General features: G+C 53.2%; 1 long non-coding RNA gene across 1 annotated transcript; it reads left to right on the top strand.

Moving 5' to 3' along the window:
- Window positions 1-2: 2 nt before the first annotated feature.
- LOC139701760 (uncharacterized) lies at window positions 3-4,237 on the top strand. The gene is made up of 2 exons (XR_011704273.1): window positions 3-150; window positions 2,974-4,237. It is a non-coding gene; the product is annotated as an uncharacterized lncRNA (long non-coding RNA).
- Window positions 4,238-18,134: the final 13,897 nt, after the last annotated feature.

Consider the following 18,134-nt stretch of genomic DNA (forward strand, 5'->3'; position numbering starts at 1 on the left):
TCTCGGTCCCGATCTCGCGGTCTTTGGGCGGTCGTACTGGTGGTGGTGCTCTTCCTGGGCTTGCAGGCGTTGCTCCCGGGCTCCGCGGTCGTGCGGCATGGGCTCCCCGCGGGCCGGGAACTGTCCCGCTCTGGGACCTGGAGAGCTCGGGTTGGTACCCGTAGCTTAGGGACATGCAGACCTTGGGAACTCACTCCATTGTTAAGGGACCGGGCGGGGGACGCGGTTCGGGGTACACCTAACTGGGACGCGCAGCAGATGCAGCGTATGAACTGACTGCGGGTGACTACGTGAGGACCCAGGCCCTGCTGGTGCTCGTCCTATGGCTCACGCACAGCGCCTTTCCGTGCGCACCTGAGCGGCTTCTCTGGAGGCTGTGAGTCGGTCCAGTCTCTCGCCGTGGTGTGCAGTCCAGGCGGCCACAGTCCTGGGTGGACAGTCTCCTCCCATACTTTCTTTGCTAAAAATCAGTCTGCCAGCAGCCCCGCACAGCCCGAGTGCACAGGATGTCACGTTCCTTAGCAAAGGTCAGGCAGTCAGTGTAGGTGATGAATGATGGGGGTCGAAAGAGGATGAGGTCTGGTTATCAAACAGAACACAAGGTGTTGTTGTCCTCTACAATCTAATTGTGCTCCTGGACACTCTGGGTTGCAAACACTTGATCCCCTTATCCTTGCTCTAAGGTATGTACAAGGAAAAGAAAGAGAAGACAATACTTAAAAGAGGATTCGAGGGTCTATGAAAGAGCAACACACCTCTCTGGCAGGCACCCAGCTTTGGGGCCACTTCTGTTGCTATCACTTTCTTAAATAAACTTGCTTTCTATGCCTGCCTCAGTGTTTTGCTAGTATTTAATCTTCAGCACCAGGGAACAAGGATCCGTTCCTTATCTGCAAGACCTATATCAGCTGTACCCATCTAACTGCCTCCCCCCTTACAGGGAGCACCCAGACTCATGCCGTGGCCACCCTTGCTCCTTGTGGGCATTGGGATTGAGTGCCTTGTCCTTGTTCGTCTAAGGAACATGCTCCCCAGACATTAAGTGGAGCGGATTCTCTCCCACTACACACCATCTGCCACCCTGAACTGGGCCACCACTCACCAAGTGTTCCATCAAGCATGAGGGTGTCCATGTGGCTATGATCTTGTCTCTGAGTTCTAAAAGGTTTCTGCAAGCCACTGGTTCCCAATAGTCCTCCCTGACCCTTGGCAGCAGGAAGTGCTCCGTGGTACCCTGACTCTGAGTCATGGAGCTGGTGACCCTGGTGCACCGGGACCTGGGAGATGGTTGGCGCATCTTGTGGAGGGTTTACAGGACCTGTAGCTTACCTGTGCTTCCTCAGGGATTTGTGTCCCATGGGTCAGTTCAGAGGAGGCATGGATCCCACCACGTCCAGACCTGGCTCTCCGCATCTTGGCTCAGGACTCTAGTTCCAGCAGTGCCGGGGTGCTGCCCAGAGGCCTCAGCCCAAACACAAGTGTTGTGCAAATGTTGTGTGATCCTGTTGTGCATGGCAGATCACTGAGGGCCAGGCCCCGGTGCCGCAGAGCCTGGCAGGGATGACCCTCTGCCCAGACCAGCAACACTGTGTGGTTCTTCATTCCCTTTGAACTTTCAGGCTTAGCAGCAGCACCAGCCAGAACATCAAGTCCTGCTGGGATCCTGACCTGCGCAGACTCTGGATTCCTGGTTCCGTTCACCTTGCCTCTGGCTGTGTGATCTTGGCCTGACCTGAACTTTAGGTCTTGCAGATTCTGCAGTGCAGCTAGCAATAACACATTTGAGAGTTGTGCTCATTCTATTCAGCTTTCTGTAGGAGAAACAAAACGGGCTTGCACAACTTCACTGACCAGGTAGGGGCTCCTGGAAAAATGACAGCCTTCTCTTCTGTTGGCTGACCACCACCTTCCTGCAGCTCTGAAGCTTGGAGTCAGCTGGCCATCACCTCCCTGCAGCTCTGACCCCTGCCACCTGCTCTGGTCCTCCCCCTTGCTGCTGCCTTAGCTTGTTTTTTCTACTCCTGGGCCTGCTTGTAGCTGAAACATTCACCAGATCCTCAGCTGTTTGTCCTTATACAGGGGAGACGGGAAGGATGGCGCCCATCCATGGTTTCTCAAGACGGGGGGTGGGTGACACTTCTGCCTCGGAGATCATGACACACACACCCACCTTCTTTCCAGTTCCCTTCTGCCTTTGTCATTTCTCAGGGATTGTGTCATTTTTTACTTTCTGTGGTCCTGCCACAGGACTGTCCCCCGTCCCCCGTAATCTGAGCACTGCTTCCTTTCTGTGATACCCCCACCTCACTCTTAGGCACAGTGTTATCTTGGCCCAGACTCACACCCAGTTCCCTAAACCACAGTCAACGATCCAGAAATATAATTTTGTATGTTGATCTGCTGTGCTGCATTAAACACCAGGTGGGCATGCTGGCCTTACCACTGCAAGTGGACCAGGTGGACCACCTCCACCTGGCCCCTCTGGCCCAGCCTCGAGGTTAACACAGGGCCTGGAGAGAGATCCTGGTCCGGGAGGAGAGCCTTGAGGGTGTGCTGGGCCAGGTAACAGGGCTACCCTGCTCTTTGGCCTGGCGCTCAGTGGCAATAGGCTGTCCCCCTCAGCCTCCCTGATGTTTGAGAAGTGGGGAATTAATTCAAATGTTTATAGTTCCAGAAGTGAAAGATTTTAGTTTACACCAGTAAATTTTTCAGGAATTGGGAATAGACAAATCTGTTATTTTCTATCTCTTTGCATAAATTGACTTTAGAAAACTAGTAGTTTTTAGAAGTGCTTGTGAAAATGTATAATTATGGATAACAAAATGTTTACAGAGAAAATCTAAGGAATGAATTCTCACACCTTCACCTTAAGTTCTCCGTCCTAAGTTCAGGATGTTTTCCTACCTCAGTGCTTCTGGAGGAGGTCAGGAAGCAGTTGCCTTAGTCAAGTTTGTTCTGTTCTGGTCTCCTCAGGTGCATTCTTGTGGCCCTAGCACTTCCAACAGGCGTGTGGAAGAACACAGTGGTGACTCGTGAAGAGGGGGACAGCTTGCTCATGCAGCGGAACGGAGGCTCCTCCAACCCCCTTTCTGGGACTGCACCCAAGCCGCTCTCACTGGAATCCCTTCATTAGGAGGGAAGGAGGGTGGGAGAAGCCCTTGCGGCTACTGTCTTCACCCAGGGAGCCCTGGTGTGAGAGGCTGGTGCCGGCATGTGCACTGGGAACGGGAGCCATGTGCTCGGTCCCCGGGAGTTTCTGCAGAAACCCTTCAAGCCTACCCTGTCTCCAGCAGGCAAGGAGCCCAATTGTGCTTGGCATCTGGAGATTTTTCTCTTTGCTTGATTGTGTTGTCCCAAAGCAGATGAAGCGCTTGAGGTGCTTGGAGAGTGGGGCACACCAGTGTGGTGTTGGGTACTTTCTGCATTTCTAGCAGGAAAACCTTGAGAAGCCAGCACCCAGCCCACGAGCTCTGTTGGTGTGGGGCCTGAACTCCTCGGTGAATGTTAGCCTCCACCTCCCACTCTGGACCTTCTGAGAGATCCCCTGATGTGTCCGTTTCCTCTTGGACACATTCCAGTTGTATTAAGGTCCACACATTTCCCAGGATAGCCAACAGGTTGACAGTGCTGAGACATTTGTCCCTATCCCTCATATGAGGCTGCTTGCTGAAGAGTGGGCCTCAGTGGAAGGCTGGTTCACCTCAGAGTACCTGCTGGGGAGCACAGCCTTCATTAGATGTGGCTTCCACCTGCAATAGCAGCTTGAGTGGGAGAGGGGGCTCCCAGCTGTGCGTGCAGGGCCATTCTGCAGAGAGTGGAAATCCTCAGGGGCACATTGGAGGAGGAGGACAGATTGGCTGCAGGCTCCCGGGAATGGGAGGGAGAAAGATGGAAGTGTCCTGTGAGCACAGGAAATGAGTGTTGAGCTGCAGTGGCCTGGAGCTCCCACCAGCTCCTCAGAGGATGCCCAGGTGGAAGCCCACACCACCACCTTCCCTGGACACATCTCCTTGGCCACACGTTCCAGGCTGGGAAGCACAGCCTTCCCAGACAGAGACAGGGGTGAGTCATCGCTCCTGATTTCTCTCCAGTGGCCAGAGTATTCTGTTCTGTATCGCAACTAGTGACAGACTGTCTCACTGTCTCCAAGGAATTCAAATTAAACTTTTCTGCAGCAACAATGGAAATGAAATATTTCAATAAATAAAAGTAGCAAATTCATCAAGGTGAAATTCAACCAACAAAATTGTAGGTTACTGTCTTATATATTCTTTATTTTATTGATGTGGTACCAAGCATTGAACCCAGTGCCTTTACAGGTGCTAGGCAAGCACTGAGCCACAGCCCTAGCCCAATAACATCAAAGAACCACGAAGATGTCTTTTTCTCTAATAATTGCAAATTTATCCATTGAATCGTAACTCAAAATTTAAACTCCACCTCTCAGGGCTGTGGCGGGGCTGCAGGCCTGGGGCACCCACCCCCACCCCTTCCCCGGGTGCTCTGCTCACAGCATGGAAGCTGGGCATTTCGTAGTGGGGTTGACAGCTTTACTGAGTGCATAACTGAAAGTTTATATTTGAAAATGAAAAAGAAGTTCATGTAATTTGGTTGGGGACCTCTTTGTGGTCACCTGTCCTTTTTTGTTATTGTTTGTTTGTTTGTTTTTGTTTTTGGTGCCAGGGATTAAACTCAGGGGCACTCGACCACTGAGCCACATCCCCAGCCCTGTTTTGTATTTTATTTAGAGACAGGGTCTCACCGAGTTGCTTAGTGTCTTCCCATTGCTGAGGCTGGCTTTTAACTTGCAATTCTCCTATCTCAGCCTCCCAAGCCTCTGGGATTACAGGTATGTGCCACCGCACCCTGCTACCTGTCCTGGTCCCAAACATAATGATTCATGCTCCCTAAGTTTTTCCCAATCAGTTGTCCTTGATTATCTTCTTCACAGATTTGACGAGTGCTTGGAGAAATTGCTTGCTATTCAGGTTTGAATTTCACGGGAGTTCTGTCATACCTGAATCAGTTCATCCCGTGTGGTGTCAGGGTAAATGAAGGCCTTCATTATGTTTGGGATTTAATGTGGACAAGATGTCCTCAAGCAGGTGAGGGCCCTCACTCCCCCAGGATCAGAGGAGCGAGAGCCTGCCAGGAAGGTGCTACCTAGGCAGAGGCTGGGGTAGAGTGGCCTGAGGAACCAGCTGAGCCAGGGGAAGGTGCCTCCTACAAGGTGGGTGTTTGAGGGCAGCAATCCCAGGGAACTGGGGACAGAGCCTGCAGGTAAGGGTGGCCATATCTTGTGGACAGTGGTTGGACATTGGAGGGTTTGAGGCTGGGACAGACTCCAGTGTTTTTCTGGCAGCTGTGGTAAGAATCGAAGGCAGGAAGCAAGAGCAGAAGAGGGAGAGCAGGCCTTTCCCGTGACACAGGAGAGAGGGGATGCTTCCTGGGCCAGGGGACACAGGCAGTTGGGGAGAGGGTCTGTGGCTGGGTTTAGCCTGGGCTCTGAAAGAACCGGGAGCTCTGGCGGCCACAAGGGTTTGGCCTGAGCTGCAGAGTGTGAGCTGCTCTGCACGGAGAGGCGGACTGGGGAGAAGCAGTCAGGGAAGCAGATTGGAATGCACTGTAGAGACAGAGTCTGAGCTTCCTGTTGAGAACTCAGAGGACCTCAAGAACGAAGCAGGTGGATGTTTGGGACTTAATGTGGACAAGGGGGCACCCGGGTGAAGTCCACGCTCCAGGCCCGATCATGGATACATGCTGGAGTGGCACTTAAGTCCCTAAGACCCGGTGGGATGGTGACCTAGGGGTATCTGCAGACAGGTGAGGCCCTGCCACACCCTGGGGCCCCTGGTGGTTAGGCAAGGGCTCTGGAGGAAACCAGGGATCAGGAGGGTGTGGAGAGAGACCATCCATGCAGAAGAGTCTTCCGAAAAAGGAGCTCCTGGGCCTTCCTGGGGAGTGCTGCCCGGAAGGTGCTGGAGAGTGCCTGGCTGGGCAGAGTCGGTGAGAAAGGGAGGGGCAAGCGGAGGCCATAGCCATGGGCTCCATGAAAAGCAGCCCCTGGCAACAGCTGCAGGACAGGACTTGCGTCCTGCTGATTCTCCAGGTGCAGCTCAGCAGCCTGAGGACACTCTCCCTGTATAGACATCACCACCACCACCGAAGGACAGCCCCTCCACCAGCGGGGCAGGCTTGATCAGCTTGCTGTCCTAGGAAGCTGATGCCCCTGGGGACCCTGCCTGGTGGGATCCTGGAACACCTTTCCTTTCTGACTGACCCCTTTCACTTCCCATCATACCATTAGCTCTGTCCATGTTGTAGTGTCAGTGTCTTCCCTGTTTAAGGCCAATATGTTTCTGTTGCCACTGTGTAGACAACACACACACACACACACACACACACATTTGTGTACTGTGCATCTGTAGGTAAGTGGGCGCTTGCTTTGAGCAACTGTGAGTGTTGCTATTGTGGACCTGTTTGTGAAATACCCACCTCTGCTCTCAGGGTCTTCCAGGTGGAGTTGCAGGACCCTGTGGGAGCTCTGTGCTGATATCCTGAAGAGCTGGGGAACCGCTGTCCATGGTGGCTGCACAGCTCACCTTCCCATCAATCATGCACAGGTCTCAGTTTGCCCACCACAATTTTCTATTATTTTAAAACAGTTTGATTGTAATGGAGGTCAGAGAAGATGGGTAGATTCAGAGAGGGTTGTGCCGTAAAACATGTCTAAATAATTCAGTATGGGCATGAAATTGCTGACACAAAAGAAGGAGTCACTGGTCATTAAGTAGACAAGAACAGAGAATCTGTGGCAATGGCTCAGGTCAGGGCACCTGAGGGACCAGACTCTGCACACCATGCTTCAAGAGGGCAGAGGCACCGGAGGAGGATGTGCAGGCAGCACCAGCTCCCCCAGGGACAAGAGCAGGCCTCCCAGACGCACAGGGCATGCTTCTTCTTAGGATTCAGGACTTCTAAGACACGTGGGGATTCCTTGTTCTCAGGGGAGCCATGGCACAAGTTTACTGAGGGGACTGGGTGCCCCTTGGACACATAGCTAACTGGGCCGTGCTACTGGTAGACCCAGGACTGAGCTATGGGGCATGAACTTCCTCCTACTGATTCATATGGGCTCATGGGTGCCTCTGGGAGTTTGGACTTCCAGAAACTGGACACAATGAGTGGTCAGCGCTTTTCTTACAGTTCCTGGCTATTGGGCAGTAGCAGTTTCAGGCCTCCGTGAACATGGGCCTGGAATGATCCAACCAGCTTCAGTGACCCTGTCCTTCCAAGAGACCCAGTGGTCTCCCTACAGTGGGCCCCAACCACCATGGAGAGCAGAGGGAAGGGGTGCAGTGACGGTGCCTTCAATGTGCCCCCCGCCTGTATTCCTGGGTGCAGCTGCAGGAGATGGAACTGTAGGGCCGGGGGGTCAGAGTCTGGGAAGAGCAGGGGTGTGACCTGATCATGGTGGGGGTCAGCCCACGAGAACGGGGCTGCTGGGCAGCAGCAAGCCTCTTGAAGCCACTGATTGTGCATGAAGGGGGCCTGGGCAGTGGGGTCCCCGGGGTGGGGAGTGAGTGCTGAGTGGAGGGAGGTCAGAGCTGAGGGGATCACACGATGCTCACGTGGGATTCGAGCTGGGCCTAATGGAAATGAGCCCCGGGGAGGGAAGTGTGACCCAGGGATGAGTGGACGATCGTGTCTTCCAGGTGTGGTCACTGCTCAGGGTGGGTGTCCCAGCAGCAAGCAGGAGAGAGAGGGGGCTGAGTAGAGGGGTCTTCCCAAGGCAGTGGCCTTTGATCCCCAGTGGGAAGTCCAAGTGTCCTCCTGGGAGTGGGCATTCTTTGCTGTGTGTCCTTTTATCAGTCACCCCAATGTCACACACACATCCTCAGCTGAAAACAGTTCCACTTCTGATTTCCCAACCTTGTGATGGTGAATGAGGGGAGCCTTCATGGAGGCCAGGCTTCACCTTTTGAACTTTCTTTCCCTGGCTAGTGATATTTGGCATGACACTTGTTCGCGATGCTCCCAGCTGGCTGGGCAGCCCCTGTGGCCACTCTGCAGTTCCTGACCCGAGCGGGGTGTGGAAGGTTGAGTGAGATCCATGCATTTTCAGGTTGCCATCTTTTAAATCTAGGGTGGGTTATTGGAAAGTGACCCTGTTGTGGGGGGGAGGCATCTATATAAGACACTAGAGCCAGAGTGTTCCCCTCAGTTTGAGAACAGAGGGGTCAGTGGTCCACCAGAGCTCACCAGGATCTCTCCCTCCACAGATGGCCACCTCTGTGCCCTCAGCCATGGTAGCAAGGACCTCCTGCGACTCCCCCACTTCCCACCCCAGGTCCAGCATCACGGTTCTGTGTGTCCTACTCCCCGATTGTCCTCGATATCTTTACCTCTCTACATTTCTGGGCTCTGGTTTCCTGAACTTGGGGGGAAGTCAATACAATTCCTCACAGGATTGTTAAGGAGATTAATTAACACAAGCAGAACATAATCAACCAAAGCTCGCATGTGGGCCCTGAGCGTGAAGGTGAGGACTCACCTCAAGGACTGGGCTGCCTCTGTCAGCCCATGATGAGGCCCTGCTGCTTCTCTGGAAAGGTGATACCACGCAGGCGGGGCTGGCCAGTCACAGGAGCAGCAGTCCAGCCCAGAGCTTGCCTGGTGTGTCCAGAGGCTCATCTTCCCCAGAGGGCCTCCAGTCAGAACGGGAGTGGACCCCTGGCTGGGAGAAGAGGCAGAAAACACTTCCAGTAGGTGGGACCCCCCAGAACCACATGGCCACAGATGCCAGCAGGTACTAGCCAGGAGTGAGGAGCTGGAAAGCAATGTCCAGGAAAATCCAGATTTCTTCCAGGAATTCCACACCAACGTGCTCCAACACATCTCCCAGGACAGATAGACGTGCCCAGAGAGGCAGGGGCAGGAGATTCAGGACAGCATCTGGCGCTGCGGATGGCAAAGTGGGCACATCCATGGCTCACCAGCAGTGTGGACCCAGCTAAGAGGGCGGGTGGGAAGCAAGTGTGTGCACGTTGGCTGCCTGGGAACTCACTGCACCAAAATGCCTCTTGCTCAGCAAAGCTGAGGCCCCCCAAGGGCTCATTGGTCCTGAAAGGCAGTAGAGGGCTCGTTTCTCCTGAAAGGTGCTAGGTACGTAACTGCGTTAGCACCAGGCGAGCACCGGGAAAGCCCAGCACCACCCTCTGTTCTGTTCTGCCGGGTGAAGGATGGGGCAGCTCCACTCCTGACACTGCGTCAACTAGAGCCGTCTCTGCCACTGGGGCTCCTGTGTGCACAGCCCTGTCTGGCTGGCTCCCTGAGGCCATGAGGAATCTCTAGAAAGTTCTGTTTCTCCTAACACCTTCCTTGCACTCAGCCTGAAACATGCAATTTAAAAATAAGTCATATGTTCTAGAGTGTAAACCCCTACAACATTGTTAGGAATACAGCATAGAACTCGGACTTAGTGCTTCTATGTGATGTAATCATCAGCACATGGTCCTCATTATATCCAAATAAAGGGTATTTTGCAAAACAGGGGTCGTCCAGATCCAATACTTAACAGGTGTTTGATCATTGCTGAGCCCCAGTCTAGAAATGAGGCTAGACACCCCTCAAAGATGCACAAGGACACAGCCCACTGCCAGCTTCCCAGGTCGCCTCCTGGCAGATGTCGTTCCAGTGGCTAGTCTGCAGAAATTGAATGCCCTCCCAATTTGCTGCAGTTCATTGTCTCTGCAAGTTCTCTTATTGGGGGATTATTCATGCTTCCTAATCACGTGATTCCATCCTCTCAAGGAAATCACAAGTAAATGTGGGGCTATTTCTTTGCCAGGGATATGTGGAGACACTCTCCCGGGTAGAGGATGATCAAGACCCCCACCACCTGATGGTGTGTCACCCGGAGGACCTACAGCACCCACCCCAGACTCCTCCTCAGAGCACCGGCAAGGCCCGGCTCATGTCCAAGAAGCTTCCCCGACTGCCTTGCTCCCTGGAGGCTGGCTCAGGGCTCAGCTGGACAGCCCAACCTGCCTCTGCCCTCTGCCCTTGGGTGGCTGTTCTTGTCAGGCTGGGGCTGACCTGTGCCTTCTAGTCCCATCTTATCACAATCACCTGCCCCCTCCAACATGTCCCCTAGCCCCATGGCCAACCGCTGCAAAGAGGCGCATCTGTCCTTACCTCCCCCTGCTGGAGGCAGGACCCTACACTGCCCTCCGGGCTGTCCCATGCCTCCCAACTTCCCAAGAGCTTTTTAATCTCACATCTCAGAAACTCATTTCTTTGACTCCCACAGGGCTGGCCTGGGGGGGTCTACACTTCAGGAGTTCCTAATATGAAATCATATGCAGAAAACCCCTTTCCACAAAGCCTACAAGAGTGTTGCTGTGGATATTTCTGGCATGGAAATTTAACTGCGTTAAGCCCCCATCTCATGCAGCAAAGGAAATGAACCCAAGAAGTGCCAGGCACCCAGCTTCCTCTTCTCCCAGCAAGTCTCCAGGCACGGTGACCCCAGCAGAGACCAGGGCTCTCGTTCCCTGCTGGCCTCTGGTGCCCGCTGACACCTGGCGACACGGTGGTATCCTGTGTCCTGAGACATGGGATCCCCACAGGCAGTCTGCAGCCCACCACCTGACCATCAGGGCTCTGTGTCCCCACTGCCTGACTACCGCAGTCTGGCTGGGCACAAATCACGAGCCACTCAAGCAGGAACAAACTTTATTTCTGAACTCCACCAGCACACTCCACACACGCTCCCCGGGAACTCTCCCAAACGCCACCCATGCGGCTCCTTCTCCCGGGACACACCACACACCAACCGGAAATCCCTCCTCCGGCACTTCCCCAACCAATGGGAACTCTCCGGGAATCCCCGCGAGAATTCCAAAGTAGCAGGCGCCAGAGGCAGCAAGAGCTGCCCCATTGCCGGACAGTAAAGGTCAAATGTACCATACAATCAATCCAGCATCACAGCAGTTATATACAGCTTAACTCAAATCATCATCTCAACGGTTCGCTGGCGTCACCTTTCAAACATTCCCTCTGGCAAATGCCAGGCATCATTCTGACCGGCTGGCTCTCAACACCTGACCACTGGGGTTTGTGTCCCCACCACCTGACCACTGGGGCTTTGTGTCCCCACTGCCTGACCAATGGGGCCTTTGTGTCCCCACCACCTGACCACTGGGGTTTGTGTCCCCACCACCTGACCACTGGGGCTTTGTGTCCAATGCCCTGCTCAGGCACTTCAATATTGGACTCTGGAGCTGCTGGAAATCTGTGGACTTGACTCAGACTCCCCAGACGCCCCGTGTGTCAAATCTGCACTGGGGACACACATCACAGAGGAGTGGGCCTCCCCGGGCTCCTGCTCAGAGGGAAAGAGCAGCCTGTAGGCACCTGGATCCCAGCCCTGGGAGGAGCTGCAGCTTCCTTCCCAGCTTCTCCTAGACCCACAGTGGAGCACTGGATGCTGGACCCTCTCCAGCTCAGCCCTGGGTTGGATAGGGGGACCCGGGGCAAAGATGACACGGGGGAGGCGAGAGTCCTTCACACCGTCTAGTTCGAGTTCAGGACCAAACCCCTCTGTTTCCTTGGTGTTCTGCTCGAGTCCCTGGGCCTGGGCCTTCCCCATTGCCAGCAGTTGAGGAAGGTCTTAAGCAAGACTCAACAAGAGATTTCAGAAGTACAGAAGCTCAACCCTTCTGCAACAACCAGTTGTTACACAGACTGACCAGTAGGCCCCTTGCATACCTGTCCTCTTCACAGAAGCAGAAATGTTTTATTTCTGCTTAAGAAGGGCATGTTATTTTTATAGCCCACTTCCTTTCCTACTCAGAAAAGCCCCTAGTTACTTGCTCACAACTCATCACTTGTGGTGTCTGATACCCAGTAGAAACTGAGGTCATCGGTTGTCTATAAGCCTGATGGTCATCACGTCGTCTGACACTGAGATTCCAATTACCCTTGGGAGCAAGCGAAAGTCATGAAAATAAGGACATGTACGCAACCTTCCTGTGTCTGAGGTGGAGGAAGATTGTACCTGTTGAGACCCTGTCTTCAGACTGCACCCTAAAGAGGCCTGAGCTACAGCTTCCAAGAGCACTCCACTGGGGCAATTAAGTAGGTCTGCGGGGCCGTGTGTGCTAAGGGTCGCTGGGCCGTGACACTCAGGGCCCTCCCATGAGACTGAATGTGCTCTGACCAAGACGTGGAGCCGCTGGAGGGCTCTTGAGGGGCTCCTCACACCCCACTGAGCCACTGAAAGGCAGGCGCCACTGGGGTCGTGGACGTCAAAGGCACAGGTTGCTCTTTTGAAGTCTTGGCGGGCCCTGGCCTTAGGGCAGAGCCCTGGATTCCATGACCTTGAGTGTGCCATGTGTCAGCTGGCTGGTGTCCAAGGCTACATATGAGCACATAACTGGCTTGAGCAATTTAGAAAATCAGTTAATTAAATCAGAGTGGTCAGTTCTCTGCTCCTTAGAAGTTGGCTCTTATTGATGGGCCTGAGCTACCCCTGGCCTGGATTCCTGCTCCTCTGGGGAAGGACACCCTGCCCCTACTTGGAAAGCTGCAAGCATGTTTGAATGGATGCTGGCAAGCTCCTGGTTGCTTCCGGTGAGGGACCTGGCTGGTGGGATGGCTCCGTGGGATGGCTTGTGAGAAACCAGACTCAGAACATATGTGCAATTGGGTCACATGCACCTGGAGGCAGGGGTGAGGTGCACAGCTCACTCTGCCTTCATCAGGGAGGGCCAAGGAGCCCTTCCAGCCCCTGTGCTCAGGACCATGTGGGGTGGTGGAGTGGGCCGGCGGAGCTGGAGGCGTGGAGACTCCAAGGCAAAACCCAGCTTGTACAACAGCAATCTCAAGGTTCAATCACATTCTTGTGTTCCCTGCAACATAGGAAGAGGCTCCAGGAAAGACTGAATCTAGGGAAGAAACTCTTCAACAATAAAGGAATTCGACAGCAAATTCCCCGTCCAGGTCCACTCTCCCTTTTGTGAGCACTCTGTGGCATCTGAACTAGATCTGCATCTCCACCTCTAGTAAAATGTGCAGGAATGTCTACAGGCAGGAGAGTCAACACTGGGCAGAGAAGATGGCTCTCGGAGGGCATCAAGAACCGGTGCTGTCAGAGGTGCCCCAGTGGCCACTCTGGGGGGAGGGGCGGGGGGCAGTGCGGCCAGCCTCCCCAGGAGCCTCAGAACACATCTGCTTTTCAGTTGAAGTTGGTGCTGTGGGACCCTGGCTGGGGCCCTGGAGACACCTTGCTCTCCTGGATCCCAGCGTCCTTCTTGCCCTGAGCAACATCAGGGTTATGCAAACCCCAAGACTAACCGCAGAGCCTCTGGGCTTGCTGGAGGGAGCCCCGTCTGCTAGTCAAATCGCTGTCAGTCAAAACCATGTGTCTTTAGCTTTGTCTGACTGGACTAAACTCAGAACAAACCTGAATCACCCTTTAGATTTTTCTGGGAAGCTAAGCAAGTGTTGAGTCTAATTTCCTTTGAGGTGACTTAAGAGGATTGGGGGGTGACAGAGCCCTCGTGCCCTCTCCACTGCCCCGTGAGGACTCTGTGTGGCCACTGGGCAAGCTTCAGAGCTACATGAGTAGGGACTCGGATGCCCACTGCATCACTCTGGTTCCCAGCTCTTCCTCAGTGTCCTTTTCCTACCCAGAACTCAAGGCTGAGCCCATGTTGCTCAGAGACCCCTGGGCTGAGCCTCCTTCACCCACAGTCAGGCTGCTCTTGGAAGCAGAGCCAGTTCTGTCACTGCAGGTAGTAGAATGCCAGATCTGTCACTGCGGACAGTACAATGCCAACAGCATGAACACAGAAACCTGGGCACAGGGACACGTTCATCATGCTCTCCCTCATGTGTGGGATCCAGAGAGCCAAATGTATAGCATTCAAGGTGGCTCCAGGGCTGGAGGGGCACCATGGAGGTGCCAATCAAAGGCACACCTTTGGGTTTAAGACCAGTAAGTCCTGGGGATGCAGGCACAGTGCAGAGACTGCCGCTACACGCCCTGTTCACGTGGAGTTTCCTGAGACCACAAACATTCTCATCACAGAAACGAGAACAAGTGGGGATGGATCAGCTGTGGTTGTTCACCACACTCACAGCTACAGAGACTCCCCTCCTCAACTCCCAGGCCTTCTGACTCATGGGCAGGGGCTGGACTGCATGTGCAGCATGATGCTGCACCTGAGTCTGGCCAGCCAGGGTGTAGGAGGGCCCAGCCCAGGGACAATGGCACCAACAAGGGTTCTGGGGCCAGGAAGCTGGAGTTGCTCCACCTCCGGCCACTTGAGAGGGCAGCAGAGCAGAGTGGGTTTATATGGTGGGAACTAGGCCTGGGGCAGTCAAGGTCCACACTCCAGGAGAGCTTCGCGACTGGTAAGTACCCAACCACACACGCTTGTCGCCTTCCCGAGCAGAGCCAGGAAGGTCGGTTGTGAAACTTTGACTTTCCCATTTTTTTAAAATATTTATTTTTTGTTGTAGTCTGACATAATACCTTTATTTTATTTGTTTATTTTTATGTGGTGCTGAGGATGGAACCCAGGGCCTCACATGTGCTAAGTGAGCACTCTACCACTGAGCCCCAGCCCCAGCCTCAAGACTTTCCCTTAAGAGAAATCTTCAGTGGCCCTTGAAGAGTGGCCTGTGTGAGCTGTTACTGGCCGAGGCAGGCATGGGCAGCTTCTCCTAGCAAAGCGTGGCTGGCGAAGCTGTTCCCTCTGTGACTGCAGCTGCAGAGGGCTGGCAGTGTCCTCCTTAGCACCCTGCCAGGCACAGATACAGAGAGCCTGCTGCTAGAAACAAGGTAAAGGCGGTACCAGCTGCTGTGCCTGGTCTAAAGAGCCCTAGTCCTGGGACCCTGGGCAAGTGTGAGTGCTGTCAACTCCACCCAGACACACGGCTTTTAGTTACCTTTCCTTAAGATGCTGGATTCCTGATATCAGTTACTTGTTCCACAAAGATTCTAGGGGAAATAGATTCCTTTATTCCCAGCAGTGTTCCAAGTGATTTCCCAAGGCCAGCTCCTAAAACCAGTCGTTACTGGGAAATGCGGTGGCTGGAGCTGTCAGACCTGAAAGCTTCGTCTGCCAGCCAGGGCACGTGGGACACTCAGCGCCTTGTTCTGACTGGGGGTCTTCCTGCCCTGGGGGCCACTCAGAATCATGCAGGGCCAGCCTCAGGCTCCGGTCGGACACTACTGCAGGGTGGGAGCAGGAGGCAGATTCCAGGACCCACACTCATGTTGAGTGCCCTGTGCTCCGCCTGTCCGTTCCAGCCCCAGGATGAGGGTGTTGACAGCCCTGACCCTCACGCTGACTGCAGCCTGTGCCGGAGTGTTCTTCCTTTATATCCTGGGAGGCAGAGGACTCCTGTGGGGTGAGTACCCTCAGGATGGTTATTCTCACCTAGCACACAGAGCCTAATGTAGCTCCTGAGCATCCCTGACCCCACTTTAGTGTACCTGTGTGAGGCTTTTCAAAACAAAAATGCAGTTCCTGAGCTCAAATGGATTAAAACAATTTTTATGAAAAACTGATTTTCCTAAGATTACAGAATTTAGAATTTTCCATTTTTCACAGTTCACACATCTATTCATGAACAAAATTTTCATGAAATAGATTCTGTGGTGTAGGTTCTGGAATCAGTGTGCTACAATACAGAATTAGGGTAAGAAAGCTAAGGAGATGCAGAGCTTAAAACAGTCACTCTTCAGTTAAAAAAAAAAAACATGCTGGAGGGCTGGTCAGACCCTCAGCTGCATGGACACACCCTGGCCCCCCCAGGCCTGGGCCCCTGGACATCACTGGCCCATGTGCAGCCTGTCAGACCCTAAGACTCCTGGTCCTGAAAGGGACATCCAGCCCTTGAGCCCTTGCCAGCCTGGTGCACGCCCAGCTCTGCCTCCTGCTGGAAGCCACATTCTGTCCAGCCTTTCTGATGACCAGGACCTTATGACCACACTGATGCTCCTCTGCCGTCCATCGAGACTCTCAGACTCCTTATGGACACAATGTGGTGTAGGCTGTCTGGGCATTAAGGATAGGGTCACTGCTTTCCCCAGCCTCTTCCTGCAGCATCCTGGCCAGGGACCAGTGGACTGTTCCTGCTACTAACTCCAGGTCCTCACCTGCCACTGGAGAGGACAGGAGAGCTGCCCATCATGGTCATCCCTGGTGAGCATTAATGTAGGGAGTGCATTACCCTGGCCAGTACTAGCAGAAATTAACAAACAGTGACTCTGTGCCTCATGGCCCAAAGTGAAACAGTGTGCTTTTAACAGAGTGGACATTCAGGGTGGGGACAGTGGGCACTGGGCATGGGGATGGCTGTGAACTGCTTCTTCCTTTCAAGTTTATCAAGGGCTCAGCTCTGCAAACCACATCCAGCTCTGCAAACCACAGTAACAAAAGTCACCGGTCCAGTAGCTAGTTTCCAGCAAGTCGCTGAACCTGCAAACTGATCAGCACAACATAAAGATTTTCTGTGCGCAATGTTTTCAGGTTTTAGAATCATTTTTTAAAATCAGGAAATAGGGTGTCTATAGCTTTGATGCACACTTTATCATTTCTCCATCTCTACATCTGATTATTTCCAGTCAATGTGTAGACAAGGCTCACTCCAGCGTTCACGGCAGCGGGTGCTCTGGAATAAGACTGACTGCTCAGTAGGGTATTTTGAAGCTGGCTTTGATGCCTTTACTCTGTGAACTGCTTACTTAGAACATATGACTTGTCTCTTGGTGTCTCAGTTTTACATCCTTTAGTATAAGATACTTGATTTTACCAGGTGACATGCAAGACAGTAGCTTCAGGACTATATATTCACTGGTAAGCTTCCTTTGAAGCATCCTCTCATCAACTGCATCTCACCACAGCTACTTCAGTCCCATTTGGAAGAGATGACGCTGCGTGACTCTGTGGGCTGGGTGCACAGTGCTTCTGCTCACAGCTCGGGAAGCCAACCCACTGCACTCGCCCTCTGTTGTGCAGAACCTGGTGGGGAAGACCCTCCCAGAAGGTGAAAGAACAAAGGGAAAAAGCCCTAAACTCCTGAAAATTCTGAAGTAAAAATATTTGAAAAATGTTCTACTTTCCCAAGAAATGCATACATGACCACTGCAGATCTGAGAAAAAGTCGACCTGGTCCCTTCTCGAAAACCTGAAGGAATGTGCATCACAGAGGTCCTGTGTTCCTGGATGGATAGTTTCTGATATTTGTGCAAGATCCAGATGCACAGGGCCTTGTCTTTACGTCAGTGTCCCAGCATCTCACAGAGGTTGAAAGACGTAAGTGGCAAGTGAGCCTGAGTGCAGAGACATGGCTGAAGATGGAGAAGCCTGGGAAGTCTGCAGGGGGATTGCTGAAAGAGGAGAGTTGGCAAACTCCACTCCAGCTCCCAGGATTTCAGCAAACAGAGGTCATTAAAATCAGGACCAAACAGAGTTAGTGAAGGGTGAACCTCAGGGGCTGTGACGGTTAGAGTCTGGGAGAAGGAAGATTTGGGCTCTTCTTTGTCTTTTTATTGCTTGGTTTTAGTGAACACTTGTGGAGCTAGCAACTTCTTTTTGTCCTGAAATACAATACTTTCTAGTGCAGCGGCTTCCTGAATTCCAATACTCCCATGTGAGGGGAACATGCACAGGGGAACTTGGGGGTCACTTGCACAGTGACTGGAGCAGAGGTGACCTTCAGCTGGTGCTCACACTGACAGCCCGAGATGGGACAGAGTTTCCTGATCAAGGAACTGAGTTGGGAAACTCAGAAGAATTTCATAATCAGTTCTGAGAAGCACACTCCTCTGTCGACGGTCTTCGGGTTCCATACCTCTGCAAAGAAAACACTGAATGGAGAGTGATGTGCAACTGTGAAGGGCATGGCAGGGTCAGATGGAGGCCCAGCTCACCCAGCAGGCACAGGGATGACCTTGAGCTGAGGCACTGACAGGAATGACCTTGAGCTGAGGTGCTCAGAAGAAGCATGTTCCGGAAACGCTCTCTGCTGCTGCCTTGCCTGAAAGGAGGACACAGATTTGCACAGGTGCCCTCTCCCCTCCTGACTGAGGATAGAGGCGGATGTCAGAGACCAGG

This window comes from Marmota flaviventris, chromosome 14, assembly GCF_047511675.1.
Source record: "Marmota flaviventris isolate mMarFla1 chromosome 14, mMarFla1.hap1, whole genome shotgun sequence".
In the NCBI taxonomy this organism is placed as follows: Eukaryota; Metazoa; Chordata; class Mammalia; order Rodentia; family Sciuridae; genus Marmota; species Marmota flaviventris.